Below are 6,095 nucleotides of genomic sequence, written 5' to 3' on the forward strand. Positions count from 1 at the left end.
TGCACTAAAAGTTACGCCAAGATAAGTATAATGTTGAGTATTTTGGATATATGTGTCTTTATATGAAAGCTGTGCATCTTTAATACGACCAGATGTATTAAAAACTATAGATTTCGTTTTTTTTTTAATTAACTTCTAAACCCCAATTTTCACAATAGATTTCCAGCTTATCTAATACAGTCTGTAAGCCTTTTTTAATTCAGAAAGCAGTACAAGATCATCAGCATAAAGAAGACAATTTAATGAAATGGGTTCCTACTCTAATTTTACTAAGTTTATAAAACAGTCCTGTATGATTAACAGTATCGAAAGCTCTTCTAAAGTCAACAAAATATGTATATAAAGGTTTTGAGCCTTTTTGTGTGTTTTTGTCTATTAGAGTTTTCAAGACAAAAAAAGATGATCACTTGTCATTTTACCTTTAGAGAAACCAATTTGTTCTTGGGATATAATGCCGTGTTTTTCGAAATATGTTTCAAGTCTGTTATTTAATATTCTAGTAAACAACTTACCAATATTACTACTTATAGCAATTCCTTTGTAATTAATAGGTTCTTTGGTATCACCTGACTTATGTAAAGAAGTTTAAAAACCATTACATCAAATCTTAGGAAAAATTCCACAAGTAAGGACATTATTAAATATTTTCAAAAGGGGTTGGGAGAAATGTAGAAAACCATATTTTGACATCTCATTTGATTCAAGTCCGCAGGCTTTTTTATTTTTCAAAGATTTCAGTGCATAAAGAACCTCTTTTTCAGAAATTTTAAAATCTAGTTCATTAAATTGTATATATTTCTCTGCTTCAGCTAGTAATTTATCTAGATCCTGGTTATTTATGTTTTTTTGCGTTATTTAATTCCCTGAAATAGTTCAACCATTCTTCAGCTGATATATTGTCTTGCGACTGTCCTCTAGAATCTCCACCATCACTTAAAAATGTATTCAAAAGTTTCCAATAAACTTTTGGATTATTATCTTTTAAAGTATCAAGCTGATTTACTAGATTTTGTCTATAGAGTCGTATCGTGGTTTTCCTTGATTTTCTATAATGCTTTAAGCACTAAAATAAGATGATCTTATATATGGATCTTAATTAAATTTTTTAAACAGATTTTCTTTATCAATAAGTTGCTTTTTAAGGACTGATAGAGATTGATTTTCCCAATTAGGTTTTTTTCTTTTTTTTATTAGATTTTTTCAAACTATGATGTTTCTTTCTTTCTGTTTGCTACATCATAAATTACCTGATTAAAGTTAAAGAATTAATTCCTGATTCTTTTTGATCAACATGTAATTTCATGAAATTGAACAGATCGTTCTGAATTTCTAATGAAGACAATACATTTTGGAATTCAGCAGAAGATTTATCTGTCCATATATACGAAGGTGAAAGAGGTCCAAGAGGACAGCCACCATGGTCACAATCATATTTGACAAAGTATTTCACATTTAACATCATAGAAATTTGACAATGGTCAGACATGGTTCCAATAAAATCATGTACATGAAAAAATGAAATATATTTTACTAAATATTCAGATACAATGAAATAATCTATGACACTATTACCATTAGGTTGATGTGAGGTGTACTGTCAAAAAGTATCTCCGAATGTTCTACCATTTAGAATTCTTAATTTATCTTGAATACATAAATCAATTAAATATTTTCCCCTTTGAGAAAATATATTTTCTTGACTACTTCTAGAGGGTAAATCTAAATCGGGGCTGTATAAATTAAAAAGTGGTGTGCGATTTGAACTATCCCCTTGAATTATGTCAGGTTCATCTCCGGTCCTGGCATTAAAATCCCCAGCTAATATTATATCCCCATCTTTTGGAGTGCTTTGAAATATATTTCTCAATTAGTGAGAGAATGTCAGCATCTAATTGGCGACTATAAGTTAATTCCGCTGGTGGGTCATATAAGAAACATATATAAATATATCTTGATATTCCAAAAAAAAAACATCTGATTTTAACCAGATGTAATCATTGGTTTCATGTTCAAGGAATTTTACCCCTTTTCGAATATCTTTTTTGATATAAATAGATAATCCTCCAGATCGCTTTTTCTAATTCTTGGAGATTTAGGCCTAATTAAGCTAATCACATCAAATTCAGGTATTTTTAGTTAATTTTGCAAATCACAAAGAGTTTCCATTAGACAGAATATATCATTATCAGAGATCAGACTAACAAACTCTGCGTCTTCAAACTTAATAAAATCTTTTGATTTATACCCATTGATATCCCAACTAGCAATATGAAGTGATGTTTTTTCCATTTGATTTATTTTACATTTAAATATGTGTTTTACCAGAAAAGAGAATTAGTTAGTAGATTAGAGCTGTTATTTTCTTTGTGTTGAAAGTTAAAGCCAATGCAATATAGTGTAAACATTGAAATAACTTAAAATTTTTGTAATATCTGCATTTGAATAAATGAATGTTTGATTTCTGAAGAAAACTTTTTTCCTCTTTCTTTCTTTCTTTCCTATCTTTCTTTCGTGTACTCTTTAATGATCTAGAATGGAAATCACCACTGAATTCAGTTTAATATAAACATGTTATTGAAATAAAAGAAAGGAATGTTAAAAATACAAACTATTCTATAACTTCAATAATAACCATCAGTAAACATGGTAAAGACTCTAGTTGTACTACATGTACAAATGTATATATTATTAAGTCAATCAATCTTATTATTTGTACATGTATTGGTATTCTTATTTCTATATTTGTATTTTATCTGAATATATCAGTGATGAGCATATACATGTATGTAAAATAAGTTTTGATTTTGCAACTATTTATAATAAAAATCAGATACGTGTTTACATTAAGTTGAGAGGTATTTTAAAAACAGTAAAAAATGTAATGAATAGATTAAACTACAAAATGTAGCAATGGATTTATCATTTTAGGCTGTACACATACATGTACATGATAAATGTACTTATACTGTTGCATACCTGAAAAGTATGTCACTTTTAACATATAAGTGTAAAGGTAGTAAGGATAAAACGTACTTGTTAAAGTGAAGTTGGTGAAATTAAAACTAGAGTACATGTTAACAATGAAACATATGTACATCATATTGAATAAATTTATTCTTTACAAGCACAAATTTTGACTAAGATAATAATTTTCAGATTTATCGAATTACCACTTAACATTGCATTGGTTAAAATATATATATAATTATGTCATTATTTTTTTTTTTTTTTTTTTTTAGAGACCAAAAGTTTTAATCAAATAATAGTATTGAAAAATCAAAAATAGAATAATAAAAATAAATTTTTGAACATTAACTAAATGGAATTCTTTATAATTGCACAAATACTATGAAATCTAACTACACTTTATTCGTTTCACGGTCTTCATGTATTCTTTTTGTATAGCCTTTAATAGCCACGTCTTCCTCTGGGGTTAAATTGACGAGTTGAACCATAATTAATATACTGATTTCTGTAACCACCATTTCTACCATAAAACTCATTCTCATTATTATTTTGTGAAATATATCAAGAGTACTGTCTGTTTGGATCTGAGTACTCTCTGTTTGGATCTGAGTACCTTCCATTGTGCTGTTCTATCCCTCACATGACTTTCATATTTCTTTTTGAAGGGATTTGGAATGCACAAAGCTTCACACACTGATGATTTGATGTTTGCAACAAGCACTTTTGTACCTTGTGTCGAAAGGTGAACTTTGTCAGAGGATTTAAATTTGTTGATAGGATTTCCCCCAATACCAATGCAAGCGTTGTCACATACTGAAATCAATTTATCTCCTATGTATTTATGTCTTAAATGAATACTGCACTCCTGAAGCCTCTTGTTCATCGAACTGTAGTCACCTCGAGGTATAGCATCTGAGATGATGATGGGAATTTCATGCCATTTATCATAAACAAATGTGATGAATTTTTCTACAATTGTTGATGAATGCTCCCTGATATCATTAGTGAAAAGATGTACAACCAGACAGTCAATAGGGCCTTGAATATCCTGTAAAATATGTGTTGCCTCTTGAAATGCCATGTACTTTTCTGTCATAGTCAAAAATAAAGTCTTTTTCTCTTATTGGCGACTTGAATTTCCTATTAACACTAATTTACCTTTTCGTGCATTACCATCGTAAGAACTATCATGCATATTTTCATTTGATTCAAATGATTTCTCTTCAAGTGTGTTAAATGGTGTGAATCTATTTGATGTTGAGACTGCGGGATAAGTAAGATCATGAGCTTGTGCATCGTTTGGTGTTTAGGTACATGTATCTAGTTTATCAATCGTTTGACTTTGCACGTCATGTGAAGGTTGCCTCTGAATTGTCACAGATTCATTTAGAACGGTAACTGATTGGTCTTTTTGATTTTGATGATTAAATGTATTTATTACACCGTGAATTGATATGTTTGTTTTCTTAAGATCATCCAATTGTTTTCGAAGAGGTATTAATTCTGCAGTATTTTAACATCTTTCTTAAATAATGGTCCTCGGTTCTTCTGTTTTTTCGAAATGCTCCCTGGACCTCGCCTGAAAGCTCAGATTTTTTGCACTAAGCTTAGTTACAGTTGCGTCAGTTGTACGTTTTTGCAATTGCTTAATTGATATATTTGTATATAAATATTGTTAAAAAAATATGTCTCTTTCACTATTTCGTTAATTACAGCTCTAAACTACTATTTTTCTCTACTGGAAGTTTGTTACCGCCATGTCATTCAAACGAGGCAAACCAATCGCATAGTCAGCTATAAAAGGCCCCGAAATGACAAATGTGAAACAAATCAAATGAGAAAACTAATGGCCTGATTTATGTATACACAATGAATGAAAAACAAATATAATATGCAGCAACAAACGATAACCACATAATTACAGGCACCTGACTTGGGACAGGCACATACAGAATGTGGCGGGGTTAAACTAGTTTGTTGACGCCAAACCATCCCTTAACCTGCATGGAACAGTGGTGTAACAGTACAACATAAGAACACACTATAAAAATCAATTGAAAAGGGCTTAACTCATCAGATCGATACAAAACAGAATTATAACATCTCACAAAAACACAGACCGGACGTGGCAGGGTATTTATACATCACCACAACAAAAAAGACACTAAGTACAGATCTGAGAGTACTCGCAGTTACTGACATCTAGTTCAAAGCCTATAACAACTAATAAAAAATCATGCATCTAAGGCTAATATCTGTTTGCCTTCATGGAGGAACTGGTTCAAGCATTCCGCAGACCTAATGGCCGCCTGAGTCCCTTACTCAAGTGTCTAGCGTGTACGCTCATTTTAGTTTTTGTACCAAGCATATAATACATGCACTCACTGTCCGTGTGCATGACTGTGCACTCGATAATCTTGCACTAGTGTATGAGTGTTACTATTGAAACAAGAGAACAAGAAAATGTGGTATCCAGTGCTGGTGTCTTAATGATAATCGAATAACTAAAACACATATTCAATACATGAATGATTAGTTTTTCGGTGCTCGTATATGATTAAACATTCCATTGCATGCATACTGACTAATTATCTAATTTATATACTATGTTTGTTTCTGTTGAGAAAGCACCTAATAAAGCTTAGTACTTAGTATGTTGTGCGATTACTTTGTTGGTGTAAATGCGATGAATACGTATTTACTAGTATGCATATTGTTGGAGTACTTGATATACTCGCTCTATAATTTTTGGGTTGAATTTGTTAAAACACGCAGTCAATATCTGGTAGCCGTGTGATAGTGGGATGATGGTTGAAGCATCTTTAAATTAGAGTTGTTATTTTGTTTTTTTAGATGATTTGTTAGCGGGGTTTTTTTTTTCTTTCAATGAAAAAAAACTTTGGAGTATACTACTGTCATAGAAACTGCTACCAAATAACACAAAACAACTAAAAGACATAAAGAGGGCAACAAAGACAGGTGTTTATAAATATCTAACGCACTTAATCGCCTAGAGTCTTAAAAAGTGGTGTAAGATTTTTATAAAGACTATTTAAGATCTGCCTTCAACATTAAATTCACCAGACGACAAAAGTTTGATTAATATATTTTCTGAAACGTTCGACATT

The sequence above is a fragment of the Mytilus californianus genome, unplaced genomic scaffold (assembly GCF_021869535.1).
Source record: "Mytilus californianus isolate M0D057914Y unplaced genomic scaffold, xbMytCali1.0.p SCAF_4, whole genome shotgun sequence".
Lineage (NCBI taxonomy): Eukaryota > Metazoa > Mollusca > Bivalvia > Mytilida > Mytilidae > Mytilus > Mytilus californianus.